At 37.4% G+C, this 16746-nt stretch overlaps 1 protein-coding gene across 23 annotated transcripts in view; it reads left to right on the forward strand.

Moving 5' to 3' along the window:
- PTPRD (protein tyrosine phosphatase receptor type D) overlaps positions 1-16746 on the forward strand; it is a 2527413-nt gene that overhangs the window by 776332 nt on the left and 1734335 nt on the right. For all 23 annotated transcript variants that reach the window (XM_070794551.1, XM_070794552.1, XM_070794555.1 and 20 more), the window contains exon 4: positions 12034-12142. The gene's annotated coding sequence lies outside the window, so the exon portion shown is untranslated. The remainder of the gene's footprint in view (positions 1-12033; positions 12143-16746) is intronic.

Here is a 16746-nt window from a genome sequence, read left to right on the forward strand (position 1 = left end):
AAAATCATTGATTCTGTCCTTTTGCTCTTATGTTTGAACTTTATCTGACTTGTGATTTTTCTAGCTAAACATGTTATTCTATTTTATCAGATACCCTACTGCAGAAATCTTTCACTCACCATCTTGTTACTGCTTCAGTTACAGTGGTGCTCACTGTATTTTAATATTCTTTTATTTACACAATATAAATCTACTGCTGCTGCTACTGCTAAGTCACTTCAGTCATGTCCGACTCTGTGCAACCCCATAGACAGCAGCCCACCTCTACTAGATGATTTATTTTCATTAAAATAGCTTTTATAATTTGAATATCAGTCTTGTTCTTGCAGTTACCCTTTCATTGTCATAAAATCTCAATTCTCCTTTCCTTTGCTCCTACTAAGTTCATGTCTTACACAGTACTGTTACTTTGGGGGAGTGTCTGTTAGACTGATAATATTCTCCTTTTTCTCTTGCAAGAATGGTTCTGAAGTCACTGCCATTGGATCACGGAAATTTCTTGTGCACACTTCTTAAAACATTTGCCTAAGTACTGAACCTTTATCCTTAAAATTATATCTTTGTAAGACACAGATGTGGCAGAGTACTGGATCATCAGGTAAACAAGTGCATGACGAAAGAGGAGCTAGAAGTGCATAGCTATTTAATGACTTCTAACTTATCTTTAATTTTTGCTTTTATTTGCCCTTAACTTTGATGTTTGTCATGTTTTATTCAGTCATTTTTATCACTAAACACTCAAAAGAGCTTAAACACTTTCCAGTCATGATATTAGGCACTGGAGATGGAGTGGGTTGAGTGCAGATAGCAGGAGAAAAGAATGGCAGCCATAAGGGATGCATGCCTCTTCTTGAAATGTCCTAATCTGAAAGGGAAGACAGTCCTGTTGAAAAAAACTACAGTGACAATTGTGCTGATAGAAAAAACGACAATGCAGTTCATAAGTACAGTCAAGGGAACAACCACCTTTATTGTGAGGGGAGTAGCTTCATCTTCGTAAAGATGACTTTTGAATAGTTTTGAGTCACGAGGATCACAGAAGGCAAGCAGTTAATACATTTGAGGATCATAGATAAACATCTTGGCAATTTGTCATGCTCTGAATTTCAATTTTTGCTTTCTCTCTGTTCTCTTAGTGAAGTCATGGGGAAAAAATGGTACTTTGCAAACAGGATATTCTTCCAACAAGGAAACAATAGCTTCCTTCTAGATTAATGAATTTCCTGAGCACTTGTCTTCCTCTATTGCTACCTTTCTTGATTTTTTTCTCTCTAGAGATAGATTTATTTACTCTCAGGGATGTCCAACTTTATAAAATAACCTTGGTAGGCATTTTTATGTGTAAAAAAAAAAAAGTTTCTCTAGTTTCACAAGAAAAGGTTTCTTTTTGGATAATGATTTTAGTCTTTGGAACCAAGAATCAGGATGATTCTAAATTGGACTTTCACTATATCCATATGTCATTTTGAATTTTATACTCATCTTGAGAGCACATGTTAAATATAATAAACAAGGGAATTAGACACCTAAACTTTAACATAACATATCAAGCTTCCTTGTTGGAAACTAAGTGAAGAACTAGTATAATAAAATGCTCGCCATGTTGAATGAACTTCTAAATGTAGAAATACATGATAAAGGGAAGTGTCAACACTTTAGCTCATTAAAATATTGATAATTTTTTTTTATAAAAGTTGATTTCTATTTCCAGTTTTTAAGGAATCTCCACACTGTTCTCCATAGTGGCTGTACTAGTTTGCATTCCCACCAACAATGTAAGAGGGTTCCCTTTTCTCCACACCCTCTCCAGCATTTATTGCTTGTAGACTTTTGGATCGCAGCCATTCTGACTGGCGTGAAATGGTACCTCGTAGTGGTTTTGATTTGCACTTCTCTGATAATGAGTGATGTTGAGCATCTTTTCATGTGTTTGTTAGCCATCTGTATGTCTTCTTTGGGGAAATATCTATTTAGTTCTTTGGCCCATTTTTTGATTGGGTCATTTATTTTTCTGGAATTGAGCTGTAGGAGTTGCTTGTATATTTTTGAGATTAGTTGTTTGTCAGTTGCTTCATTTGCTATTATTTTCTCCCATTCTAAAGCCTGTCTTTTCACCTTGCTTATAATTTCCTTTGTTGTGCAGAAGCTTTTAAGTTTAATTAGGTCCCATTTGTTTATTTTTGCTTTTCTTTCCAGTATTTTGGGAGGTGGGTCATAGAGGATCCTGCTGTGAATATGTCGGAGAGTGTTTTGCCTATGTTCTCCTCTAGGAGTTTTATAGTTTCTGGTCTTATGTCTTATGTTTAGATATTTAATCCATTTTGAGTTTATTTTTGTGTATGGTGTTAGAAAGTGGTCTAGTTTCATTCTTTTACAAGTGGTTGACCAGTTTTCCCAGCACCGCTTGTTAAAGAGATTGTCTTTAATCCATTATATATTCTTGCCTCCTTTGTCAAAGATGTGTCCATATGTGCATGGATTTATCTCTGGGCTTTCTATTTTGTTCCATTGATCTATATTTCTGTCTTTGTGCCAGTACCATACTGTCTTGATGACTGTGGCTTTGTAGTAGAGCCTGAAGTCAGGCAGGTTGATTCCTCCAGTTCCATTCTTCTTTCTCCAGATAGCTTACACACTGAGGAAACCAGAATTGAAAGATATAACATGTACCCCAATGTTCATTGCAGCACTGTTTATAATATCCAGGACATGGAAGCAACCTAGATGTCCATCAGCAGATGAATGGATAAGAAATGCTATGCTACGCTAAGTCACTTCAGTCGTGTCTGACTCTGTGTGACCCCATAGATGGTAGCCTACCAGGCTCCCCCGTCCCTGGGATTCTCCAGGCAAGAACACTGGAGTGGGTTGCCATTTCCTTCTCCAATGCATGAAAGTGAAAAGTGAAAGTGAAGTCGCTCAGTCCTGTCCGACTCTTAGCAGCCCCATGGACTGTAGCCTACCAGGCTCCTCTGTCCATGAGATTTTCCAGGCAAGAGTACTGGAGTGGGGTGCCATTGCCTTCTCCAATGGATAAGAAAGCTGTGGTACATATACACAATGGAGTATTACTCAGCCATTAAAAAGAATACATTTGAATCAGTTTTAATGAGGTGGATGAAACTTGAGCCTATTATACACAGTGAAGTAAGCCAGAAAGAAAAACACCAATAGAGTGCACTAACGCAAATATATGTAATTTAGAAAGATGGTAACAATAACCCTGTATACGAGACAGCAAAAGAGACATTGATGTATAGAACAGTCTTTTGGACTCTGTGGGAGAGGGAGAGGGTGGGATGATTTGGGAGAATGGCATTGAAATATGTATAATATCATATATGAAATGAGTCGCCAGTCCAGGTTTGATGCACGATACTGGATGCTTGGGGCTGGTGCACCGGGACGACCCAGAGGGATAGTATGGGGAGGGAGGAGGGTTTAGGATGGGGAACACATGTATATGTGTGGCGGATTCATTTTGATATGTGGCAAAACCAGTACAATATTGTAAAGTTAAAAAATAAAATTTTAAAAAAAGTTGATTTCTATTTTTGGTCTAATCTCATTTTATATTTTTAGATATTTTCTGGTTTTCATGAGCAAATAGAACTCTGCATGGCTGCCAAAATCAGAATTTTAATGTATATAATCATTACTCATTTTGTTATTTATATTATAAAATGTTAATGAGTCAGCACATATTCATAGTTTTTCTTCACAGAACATTTTGCTTCAGTTAAAGCATTTTATGTTACAGGTGACATGAATAGGTTTTTACTTCTAATTTTATTGTGAAGATCTCTTTGTTTGTAGGCACAAATTGGGGGAAAAAAAAACACTGGTAGCTCTAGAGCTTAAATACTTGATGCCTGTGTGGGTATTGAGATATTTACATGAGAATCTTTCCAACCTTTGCACTGACCAAATTGTAGTTCAAGAAACTAAAGTCTATGGTGGAGGAGGTTTGGGGGTGCCGTAATTAGGAGACCTGTGATTTAAAAACGCGTGTGTTTTCCTTCTACAGTATGAATACACCTCAGTTAAGAGCAGGCAAAAGTCAAAGCAGGCCTCAGGAGTAGATCTCTTTGGGAGCTCATAAGCAGCCATTAAACCAGTGCTTTTTCTGTAAAAGTACTTTTTATTTTTGCACGAAATTTGAAGAATGGATCTTTTTTAAAGTTAATTCCGTTCAATTTATCTGATGCCAGTCAATAACATAGGCCTTTTCAAACATACATTGGCTTTGTACATCCCTCACTTCTACTTACCAAGTTGTAATACAGGTAGTTGTCCACAAATTCATCTCACTCACTCATTAAATAGGCATGCACTGAGTACTCCCCACTTACTAGCTATTTTGTCAAATGCTAAATATTTTTAAAATCCTTGCTTTGAAATTGCCTATCGCCTAGTAAGGAAGATGAGCACATAGTCAAATTATTTTAGAAATGGTGCAAAAAAACTGTGCTTTTTGTTTGTGTGGCAAATCTAAGTACTTTTCTAGAAGCAGTGTTCTGCCCGTGAAAGGGAAACATGGGAGAGGGCATAAGGACCGAAAAGGTTTCTCAGATTTTAGTATGTAATAGCTCTATTGCCATTCAGTTTATGCTTTAAGTTAATTTCTTGCCTGGTTATTCACATTAAAAATTTTGCAAACATAAACGTTGTTTGTTTATGTGTATCCTTTTGTTACTGACTTTCAACTTACTCCCATTGTATTGAGGGAGCGTTATTCGTAGCATCTCAACATCTTAACTTACTAAGGCTTGCTTTCTGAAGTAAACCTGGTCTACCTTAACTTGTACATGAACATAGTATATGTGCTCTTCGGTATGTACCCTCTGCACTTGTCATTATTCCTCCATTCTAACGTCCTCCTCCTCATTTCACTAAAACCCATGTTATCACAGTCACCCGTGATTTCTACATTGTGAGTAAGATGGACAATACCCAGTCTTCATCTTGTGTGACTTATCAGCTATAGTTGACACAGTTGAACATGCTCTGCTATTTGAACCAGTTTTTGCTTGGCTTCCGAAACACCACTTTGTAACTTACCTGCACACCTCACTAGTCCCTTCACTCTTCTTTTCTAGTTTCTTTTCACTGTTTCAGTCTCTGAAAGCTGAAGTGTTCAAGACTTCAGCCTTTGGACATCTTTCTTCCCAAACCACACTCACTGCTTATCTCTGGACTTTTTAATGCCATTTATGGTGGGCTACAGTCCATGGGGTCGCAAAGAGTCAGACAAGATGCAGTGACTAAAAACCACAATGTTCTAAAGGCTTGGAAATTCACATTTCTGGGTGCATTTCCACAGTCTCAAAGAGGCCTACCCTTTCTCTTTCTAGTTCAAGTTGAAAAGGACCTCCACCTCCTCATACTCTCAGATTCAAGTCTGTCAGTATAGTGTATTTGCTTAATTAAGTATTTTCTGTTTCCTCCAAGTAGAAGATATGCTTCAAGAGGAAGGTTTTGTCTGCTTTCTTTACTGAAAAATTCATAGGCACTTGGGACATTGCACATGGTATTCCAAATACCTGTAGAATGAATGAATGAAATCAGTCTCAGGTTTCTGATTGACATTGCTATTTTTTGGTACATGGATTCCTACGGAGTGGTGATTGTCCTTTGGATTCCACTGATAGAGGGAAGGCTGAAGCAGAGCCTGACTGCCCATACAAGTCTACACTGCAGCTCACTGAAAATATACTCCACTACATATTTTAAAAGCAACTAGTGTCACATATATGTGGAATCTAAAAGAAGGCACTGATGAATTTATTTTCAGGGCAGCAGTGGAGAACCAGGCATAGAGAACAGACCTATGGACATGCAACGAGGGGAGGAGGGAGAAGGGCAGATGTATGGAGAGAGGAAAATAGAAATTTGTATTACCATATGTAAAATAAATAGCCAATGGGAATTTGTTGTATGAATCAGAGAACTCAAACAGGGGCTCTGTGACAGGCTGAAGGGTGGGGTGGGAGTGGGATGGGAGGGAGGTCTGGGAAGAAGGGGACATGGGTGTACCTATGGCTGATTCTTGTTGATGTATGACAGAAAACCATAAAAATTTTTAAGCAATTATCCTTAAATTAAAAAATAATAATCAAAAAAGCAACTAGGAGAAAAAGAAAGAATAAAACCCAAAAGAAATGAACTCTGCCTGTTAGGACACCTACCAATTTGTTGCTAGCCTAGTTCTAGTTCCTTAAAGCCTGACTTTGCTGTAAAGTTGTGGATGTAGTTTCGTATTGTATACCAAGTGAGGAGATTTGAACCAGGCTTGTGTGCATGCTAGGTTACTCCAGTCGTGTCTGACTCTTTGAGACCCCTATGGACTTTACCCTGCCAGACTTCTCTATGGGATTGCTTCTCTGTCCATGAGATTCTTCAGGCAAGAATACTGGAGTGTATTTCCTTCTCCAGGTGATCTTCCCAACCCAGGGACTGAACCCACGTCTCTAATGTCTCCTGCATTGGCAGGCAGGTTCTTTACCATCTGAGCGACCAGGGAAGACAAAGTTGCGTTTAGTTCAGTTCAGTCCCTCAGTCACGTCCGACTCTGCAACCCCATGAATTGCAGCACACCAGGCCTCCCTGTCCATCACCAGCTCCCGGAGTTCACTCAAACTCATGTCCATCGAGTTGGTAATGCCATCCAGCCATCTCATCCTCTGTCGTCCCCTTTCCGCCTGCCCCTAATCCCTCCCAGCAACAGAGACTTTTCCAATGAGTCAACTCTTCGCATGAGGTGGCCAAAGTATTGGAGTTTCAGCTTTAGCATCAGTCCTTCCAAAGAACACCCAGGGCTGATCTCCCTTAGAATGAACTGGTTGGATCTCCTTGCAGTCCAAGGGACTCGCAAGAGTCTTCTCCAACACCACAGTTCAAAAGCATCAATTCTTTGATGCTCAGCTTTCTTCACAGTCCAACTCTCACATCCATACATAACCACTGGAAAAAACATAGCCTTGACTAGATGGACCTTTGTTGGCAAAATAATGTCTCAGCTTTTGAATATGTTATCTAGGTTGGTCATAACTTTCCTTCCAAGGAGTAAGCATCTTTTAATTTCATGGTTGCAATCACCATCTACAGTGATTTTGGAGCCCAGAAAAATAAAGTCTGACACTGTTTCCACTGTTTCCCCATCTATTTCCCATGAAGTGATGGGACCAGATGCCATGATCCTAGTTTTCTTAATGTTGAGCTTTAAGCCAACTTTTTTACTCTCCACTTTCACTTTCATCAAGAGGCTTTTTAGTTCCTATTCACTTTCTGCTATAAGGGTGGTGTCATCTGCATATCTGAGGTTATTGATATTTCTCCCGGCAATCTTGATTCCAGCTTGTGCTTCTTCCAGCCCAGTGTTTCTCATGATGTACTCTGCATATAAGTTAAATAAACAGGGTGACAGTATACAGCTTTGACGTACTCCTTTTCCTATTTGGAACCAGTCTGTTGTTCCATGTCCAGTTCTAACTGTTGCTTCCTGACCTGCATATAGATTTCTCAAGGGGCACGTCAGGTAGGCTGGTATTCCCATCTCTTTCAGAATTTTCCCTTAGAGGCTTGCGAAGTCTGACCTCAAGCTTCTGCCCCAATTCAGGGAAGATGCAATGAAGCAGATTGCCACCAGAGGGCACTGTGGTACCTCTTTGCGAGGTTTAGTTTTCCAGGATGTATAAGATTGCGGAAGCTTGGGAAGCTTTTTAAAAAACCATAAACATAGAGGAATATTTTGCTCATGTCGTTAATGACGTTGCTTCATTTTGAAAACAATAAGAAAAACTGTGTTGAACTATGGCTATAGTAATAAAAATGATGAAGGCTGATAATAGAAATTTCACATGAAAATATATGCAACATCCCTTGTTATCTCAAGATACCAAACCCACTCACAATTTTTAAGACTGCTGATGAGATCATAAATTTGCTTGATTTTCAAGGAGGATCATTGGTCAATATATCTGAAAGTTACAAATGCATTCATCTTTGAACTCGCTCTACATGCTTGTAGGAATGTTTCCTGCAGATGAACTTATGAGATACTAACTTACTTTTTTACTAAGTCATTTATCATAGCCTCTTAATAACAGTGAAATTTTTGAAAAACAAGTGTTAAGGAAGTTCAGTTAAAGAATTTATCAGAATTACCATATATCAGAACAATAGAAATACATGAAACTGAATATGATTAAGATACTGTTTACTTGATAAATGATCTCAAAGTTACTTTAGGTGGAAAAAAAGGCTCATAATAGTGGATAAAATATGCAATTTTTAAATAAGGGAATGAGGAGTGAAAATATACATACACTACTGTATTTGCAGAAAGAAGTTTAGCAAGGGCACACAGATGCTAGGAAATGTCTTGTTGAGGATGACAAATGGAAAGATTTGGCATCAAATGGGAGTAAACCATTTTATACCATTTTTTCTGAGACTTAGACTCATGCAAATTAATTACTTACTCACAAAGCAGACTATATTTAATTGGTGGGGAAAAACTTCAGGTTTCTCATTGAGAAAATGTTGGTGATTCAACTGGTTGTTTCATCACTCAAATGCATCAGATACATAGAAGTGTTAGTTGGAGTTAGCTAATTCTGTGAGTTAATGAATTCTATTAGGACTAGTGCTTCTAGCATGCTTGCATGAGGTGAATTTTCCAGCAAGGTTGGCCAAGGAAAAAAAAGGCAGAGTTGCTTGGATTTTCCTTTGGGACCTCTTTCCCACTGTCTTTAGTCCCCAATATGAATGATTGATTACAGATTGATATGCCCTTTGGGCAAAGAATGAAGAAATTACTGAGCCTTTTCCTTACATTTTTAACAGACTTAATCTAGTAATACATATTCATTTATTCACTTAATATTTATTGAGTACTAAGAACCTGGCAGTGAACCTCCTTCTGAGGATACAAATCTGTCAGCCAGAAGCTTATCTTTCCCTCAGAGAGCTCACAGTCAGCTAAGAAGACAAGCATGGTCTAATTGCTTTGCAGAGTGATATGTGTGCCATAGAGAAACAAAGAATGGTTTCCCTTTCTTGAGAGAGACTGGAGAGAGCCTTCACATCTTATTATGAGTGAGTGCTAAGTCACTTCAATCATGTCCAACTCTTGGCGACCCTGTGGACTGTAACCTACCAGGCTCTTCTGTCTGTTGGTTCCTCCAGGCAAGAATACTGGAGTAGGTTGCCATGCCCTCTGCCAAGGAATCTTCCTGACCCAGAGATAGAACCCATGTCTCTTAAGTCTCCTGCACTGGCAGGCATGTTCTTTACCACTAGTGCCACCTGGGAAGCCCCTCATATCATATTACAAACTTCAAAATCTGAGTGAATTTTCTAGGTAACAAGATTGACATAGGGGAAGAAAAAAGCCCTTAAGTAGAAGGAAGAATGTTTAGGAAAGTCAGACTTAAACACATGGTCTATTGGAACAAGAGCTGAAGAGTTTAGCATGACTGTGTGTGTGTGTGTGTGTGGTGTGTGTTTACATTTTGAGAGAATTACTGCTAATGTTAAGTACTTAGTATGTGCTCTAGGTACATTATGCTGTTTAAAAAAAAAAAAAAACACTCTGAAGTATATATTATCCCCATTGTACAGATAACAATACTGAGAAATAAAGTAATTTGTCTAGACTTACGCATGTAGGTAGAGCTAGGACTCAGATTTCCATCTGATTCCAAATGTGATGCTCCAAAGTATGAATAAGAGTGTTTGCTAGATCTCTTCTGTTTGCCTTCCAGATGCCCTGTCTACCATTCTTCATCCTAGTCTGTAAAACTGGAAACTAGCCTGGATGAAGTCTATCAACAGGCTTTTATGCTGTTAGAATTCCTGTGTGGTCAGCCCCATAGGTAGCATAGACAGGAAACCAGAGAGAAGGGAAGAGGAGTATTTTATCCCAGGGCTCCCTTCTGTTCTGCCTGCTTATGCTACCTGGTATCCTTAGCAGAGATCACTGCTGATGTGCAGGAGGCCTTCTGTGCACGCCTGACTCCTGAAGTGAAAAAAGTGTTAGTCGTCCAGTCATGTCCGATATTTTGTGACCCTGTGGACTGTAGCCCTCCAGGCTCCTCTGTCCATGAATTCTCCAGGCAAGAATACTAGAGTGGGTAACCATTCCCTTCTCCAGGGAGTCTTCCCAAATCAGGAATCAAACCTGAGTCTCCCACACTGCAGGCAGATTCTTTACGGTCTGAACCACCAGGGAAGCCCACCTGACTCCCAGGCGACAGTAACTCTTCCCTGTTCTTGTCCCTGCACGCCTGGGGTGAGAGCAACTCGTCTACACCTTCCCTTGTGGTTTCTTTACATGCCACCCACTGTTTTTTAAATAGTATTTTTATTAAACTCTCTTCAAATTGTCCTAATTTTAAAGTACCATCTGTTTTCAGTTGGCACCGTATCAACATTTAGGAAGTTTTTTTTTTTTTTTTTTAATCTAAGCGAGAGTTGATGAAAGTCTATTGGGGCAGTAGTTTAAGATGAAGAGTCGGACGTGACTGAGCAACTGAACTGAAGTTTAAGGTGAGAGGGATGGGCTAGGTTGCAAAAAGAGAGAAATCTGGATTTTAAGAGGACTTTAAAGAAAGAACAATCATTCTTAAGGTTTGAGTTCTATAAAGGAATCCAAATAGACCTTTCTTTGCAAGTTTCCCATTTCATTACATAGACAAATTCTTCACCTAAGTAAATAGCAAGATAGAACAAAAGAGGTGGTTGCTAACTTGACACCTGAAGACATTTAGGGTTTGTATGTGTTGAAATACATGGAGCCACATTATTCATTCACAGAGGGTGGCACCAGGTAATAAGTGGTGAGTCAAATAAGCAACTAGTGCTGAAAAGGTATAGCAAGAAGAGGGAGCCCAGGCAGGTGGATCAAGCAAGAAAGTGTGTCAACCTGCTCAGCCCTGGTTCTGAGAGTTCAGGATACAGTGAGCATAAGGAGGAAGGTCAGCAAACAGAACTCCAGATCCTGGGGAAGGGGATGAAGGTGAAGCAAGTGCTGGCTGGAAAAACTGCAGCATGCCTGGCATATTGCTAGGGTTTCCCTGGTGGTCCAGACATTAAGACTTTGCCTGCAATGCAGGAGACCTGGGATTGATCCTTGGGTTGGGAAGATCCCCTTGAGAAGGGAATGGCAACTCACTTCAGTATTGCCTGGAGAATACCATGGACAGAGGAGCCTGGCGGGCTACAGTCCATGGGGCTGCAAAGAGTTGGGCACAACTGAGTGACTAACACTTACACTTTCAGTCTGTATCTCTTGGATATTTCCTTAAACCTCCCAATTGTATACTGGACCAGAGCAAGGCTGAGAGCTCTGGAGGTCAGGTGGTTGATAACTGAGAGGCCCTAACATCCCATTCACAAAGGCAACTCAGCTCTGAGATTTTTTTGAAGGCTGTAATTTTATCAAGTAGTTGAAAGGTCTGTTTTCATCTTATGTTCCAAAGCAGCAACATTGTGCATTTGGGGAAACAGGCATGTTCTTCATCAATGTCCCTCAAGTTGAAGAATTTTAAATAAGGCAGGCATAAAACCAAATGGAATTGCATTATTAAATTCCATTTCCTACTGGGATTCCTTTTTGTGATGGGAACAAAGGAATTCTGAAATGTAATATTTTTAACACTAGCTTCTTTCTGGGGTTTAAAAATGAATTTTGATTTACAATCTCTGAAGAAAATATATAGAAAATAGTTTCCAAAATTAACACATCAATTAAACCAAATGGATGGTAATAATTGTGTGAAAATAATAAATCTTTTATAAAGAACATTATAGGAAATAAAATACGGATGTACCCTGTGACTTACATAGGTGCTATATTAATCACTGAGGTGTGAATTATAGAGGTAAAGAGTTTATGCTTCTTTCCTTTGTGTTGAGCATTCTGATAAATGAGAGTCTAATGTGACAGGAAAAGATAACATAATGAATATGTTATTATGCTTGAAGGAACATGAAAAAAAAAAAAGTGACTGACACTGCATTTTGTTCCAGGTGGGAGTAAAAAGCAAGCAGTTCCTGGCCCATAATACTCCAGTTTAGGATGTCTGACTGATGGCATGCTGGCACCAACCTTGGAGGAAGTGATGAGCTTCAGCTCCAGGTGAGTTCGGTACACCAAGACACAGTTTGTGCATCTTTCCTGCTTCTGCACACAGAATTCCTAAAATAACTCCACTGAGCCTTTTACCATTTAAAAAATATTGGGCTTTAGCATTTCTTTAAAGACTAGAGTTGTGAACTTCTATATGCTTTAAAAGTCATTGGTTATTCTTCTTTTAACTTTCACTAGTAGAACAGGTAATTAAAGATAGGTTTCCTTCTGAACCAAGTGTTAAAATGCCTGAACTAAAAGCAGAATGAAAGATAAAACTTCACATAGTATTTGGGAGTAAGGAGGGAAGGCGATTTCTCTAAGAGACCTCAGTGGAAACCCAGAGTTACCATGAATCATTTCAGATGGATACATTATTCCAGATCCTTCTTAGTATCAAGTACCTAATGGCTGAGTTACCCTTCAGGACCCCAGATTTTGTCAATTGCAGAGTCATGGCACAGTGGAGCAGACAGATAATCCAGTAATTGAAAAGAATTTTTGATGTCTGGTTTTCAAGAGATCATAAATAAGGGTCAAATACACTGTTATGACAAACCTAGAATATTAAAAAGCAGAGACATTACTTTGTCAACAAAAGTCTGTCTAGTCAAGGCTATGGTTTTTCCAATAGTCATGTATGGATATGAGAGTTGGAATATAAAGAAAGCTGAACGCACAAGAATTGATGCTTTTGAACTGTAATGTTGGAGAAGACTCTTGAGAATCCCTTGGACTGCAAGAAGTTCCAATCAGACCAGTCCTGGTGTTCATTGGAAGGACTGATTTTGAAGCTGAAACTCCAATATTTTGGCCACCTGATGCAAAGAGCTGACTCATTTGAAAAGACTGTGATGCTGGGAAAGATTGAAGGCAGGAGGAGAAGGGGACGACAGAGGATGAGATGGTTGGATGGCATCACCAACTCAATAGACATGAGTTGGGTAAACTCTGGGAGTTGGTGATGGATAGGGAGGCCTGGTGTGCTGTGGTTCATGGGGTCGCAAAGAGTCGAACACAACTGAGCAACTGAACTGAATTGAACACTGTTGCACAGATTATATTTATGATCGTCCTTGAGTCTGTACCTTCATGAACCCATAAGCCAAAATATATGTATAATCTAGAGTCATGAATATAAAGATTTTGTGGCTTGAAAAGAGTAATACACTATAGATTTAGGAGACGGAATATATTTCATTCAAAAACATTTTATACTTCATAAGGTCTACAAACTAGAACCAATATATGTCTTACTTTAAGTTTATAGAATACCTGCTTTTCAGAAACTAAAGATTAGTAAAGAAGATAAGCCAATCCAGACTAGTAGAGCAAGTACTATAAAATATATAAGAAACATGCAATGAATATTTAATCTATTTATCAAATGTATTAATAAATAGCAATTCTATATCTAGTGACTTAATGTAAGAAAATATGGGTATCTGAAAAGATTTAGAGGATACTTCTCAGTCTGTTGTTATATCAGAGAAAATAATGAATAGCCCAAATACTTAATTGAATCATATTTATCAAATAGATTTTGTTCCAGAGAGTAGCATTCTATAGATTTATTAAAATAGGTATTAATGGTTTAGAAGAATGCTCAAGACATAGAAGAAGGAGCGGGCATATTTTTAAAACTAAAACAGGAGATTAAAAATCCTTCATAGGATAACAGTTATAAATTTATAGAGAAAATTATATAGAAAGGAGACTTTTTTTTTAATTTTTAACACTTCTAATGTCTTCACAATGTATATTTTGATGATTAGAAACAAAACAAAGTATATAATCATTAGGTTTTTTCATAAGAAAATGTTACAGATGGTCATGAAAATAAAATCACTGTAGTTTTTCAGAGATTAAAAAAATGAGAAATGAGGTTAAAAGATAAATCAAAGTAAAACTGTGTGTTTAAACATAATGGCATGTGTACATATATTATTATATGCATGATTTCATAATAAGAAAAAAATTAACTTTTTCATTTAAGTAAATGAGAATTTCAGATAGTGAAGCCAATTGATTCCTATTTAGTTAAACATGTAAAGACACCAAAGATGGAATAAAATTTAAGTAGGACCTTGAAGGTTAAATATATGGAAATGTGCTTTCATTAGTATTGATAATTACTAAATTTGACTAGTTGAAATGGATAAATGCACATATGCTCACTTACCTTGTTCTAACTTTCATTTTGTAGACGATTATACCATAAAGGCTGCACATTGAATAAGTTTAGATATTAACATTTTTGTTTAAAGTTCGTTTTTAGTATATCAAATTGATTATTCTGTCTCTTATCATACACTTTGCAAACATCAATGCCTTTTAAAAAAACTGCATCATTGTATAAGTAATCACAGTGATAAAATATTTGTCAAATCTCTCAGTTACTTATTTTCATTACCATATTCTTTAATTATTAATTTTTTTACTTCAATGATGCATGAATAAGTTGTACTGTTATCTAAAAATTGAGATAATTTTGTAATTTCTTATGTGAACATCTTTTAAAGAGAAACTTTACAAAGAATACTGGTAGTATTCTTTCAAACTTTTCTTTGACTGTGTTCCTAAGTCCATGCTTTGCCCTCTAATTCCTACTGAATATTCTGTTTGGATGATGACATTGACACCTAAGTCTTCAATATACCCAAATTTATAACTGCATGAAACCATACTCTACTTGGCCACTAGGTCAAGATACGAAATGAACCACAGGTATCTTTTCACCTATATTTCTTCCCTCTTTCCTTCAGATGCCTCTCTAATTGGATCTCCTCTTTTCACTCTTCCCAATATTAAATGTGAAAAAGGAAAACCTTGCTTGATAGGCAAAAGTGTATGTGAGGGGCCGCCCAGATTGACTGAGTAGGCTTGAATCATCTTTAGTAGACAGGAGAAGGGGCAAGTTTTTTTGTATCAACATAGAAAAAGGGAGAAAAATGTTACCATCAATGAATTTACTCTTCATAATTGATCTTCTATGCTCTCCTCCAATATGTATATTATAAATGTATGAGCTATCGTTAGGTGGAAACTAGAAGAGTGGCAGAAAAAACGTATATAATGGTAGTTGAAAGTTATCAACATATCAACATGTGTATGGGAGGACAGATATGGTATTAATTGGGCTCAAATATTTACCCTGCTGTGAATGAGTTATGCAACCTAGAGCATAATTTTCTCTTTAAGCCTCTGAGACTGAAATTACTTGTTGTTATAAATCATCCCCATTCTGTAAGTCAACTAATAGAATGTTTGCATAAGCCTTTTATAAATGGTTAAGCATGTTGCAGATTCCTACCAACTCTAAAAAAAATAGTATTTATTTTACTTAACAAAACACACACACACGTACATGTGTATATAAGTGGATGCATATGGAGCCACTTATTATACTTGTTCCTGTACTACTTCTACTTCTTCCTGTGTAAAATGTCTTTGCTTTCCAGTAAAGTATCCTTAAGTATTTGCAGAGAAAGTTCCCTCCTCCTCACTCTATTCTCTGTGGCCTGCCCATGATATCATTATGGTTCAATAGTTTAGAAGGTGTTCGTGTTGCCCTTTGATCACAAAGGAAATTCAGCTCTGGAGAAAATCCTATGATAATGAGTTTGGCAACACCAAGCAACTTCCTTTTATGAATACCACTCACAAAATAAATGTGGTATGAAAATTAAAGACAGAATATTAAGATAGCATTGATTCATTGATCTGGAAATTATTTCTGACCATATAATATTAATAACCCTTCGTGACTTGAAATGTAAGCTGCAGCTAACATCACATGGCAACAGGAATTATTTAACATTGCCAACAACTGAAGTCATGTTGAATTTTTTAGCAGCTGAAATTACATTTGCTGAAGTACTATGATGAGGATATTTTGCAAACTATAATAAAATACTGGAAATTATCACAAGATGAGAACTTGTTTACATCAATCAGTGTTCATTAGTCATTCATGAATATATGCCTAAGATAAATCAAAATATAATGTATATTGATCACACTGAAACCACTTTTAGTGTCAAATAATGCGTAGCAAAATTTGGGAGAATTAGATTACTGCAAACCAAAAGTTGCAACCAGGCTTACCCTCTGTCTTTTATTCATATTTCTCAAGAAAATGTGAGTTACATGAGAATAGACCAGAGCTGGGGGGGGTTATAAAAAAAAAAGACAGTGACTGTTAGTGATGATTATCAATAACTAAAACTTGAAATCATTCACAAAACTTTAAGCATCTACTATCAACACTGTATTTCTCTAGACCTGTGGAGGATATAGATATCAATAAAGCATTTCTATATTCAAGTGACTTTCTTCCAGGAAAGAAGATATGCTGTATACACAGATAGTATTCAATGTTATATTATAATGCAGGTGCACATATTTTTAATATGTTAGGCAACTCTTAGTGTTAGATGCTAAAGATAATGCATGATAGAGTCTTGTTTGCTGGAAGACAGATATATTTTGATTTGTATTAAAGCAATTATGAAGGCTTCTTGAAACTGAATCTGATATAAATAACAGGGATTATATATAGGCTGGGAATGACATTGTGGATGGAGGGAACAATACATTTACAATGACCTCAA

Source organism: Bos indicus, chromosome 8 (assembly GCF_029378745.1).
Source record: "Bos indicus isolate NIAB-ARS_2022 breed Sahiwal x Tharparkar chromosome 8, NIAB-ARS_B.indTharparkar_mat_pri_1.0, whole genome shotgun sequence".
Taxonomy (NCBI): Eukaryota; Metazoa; Chordata; class Mammalia; order Artiodactyla; family Bovidae; genus Bos; species Bos indicus.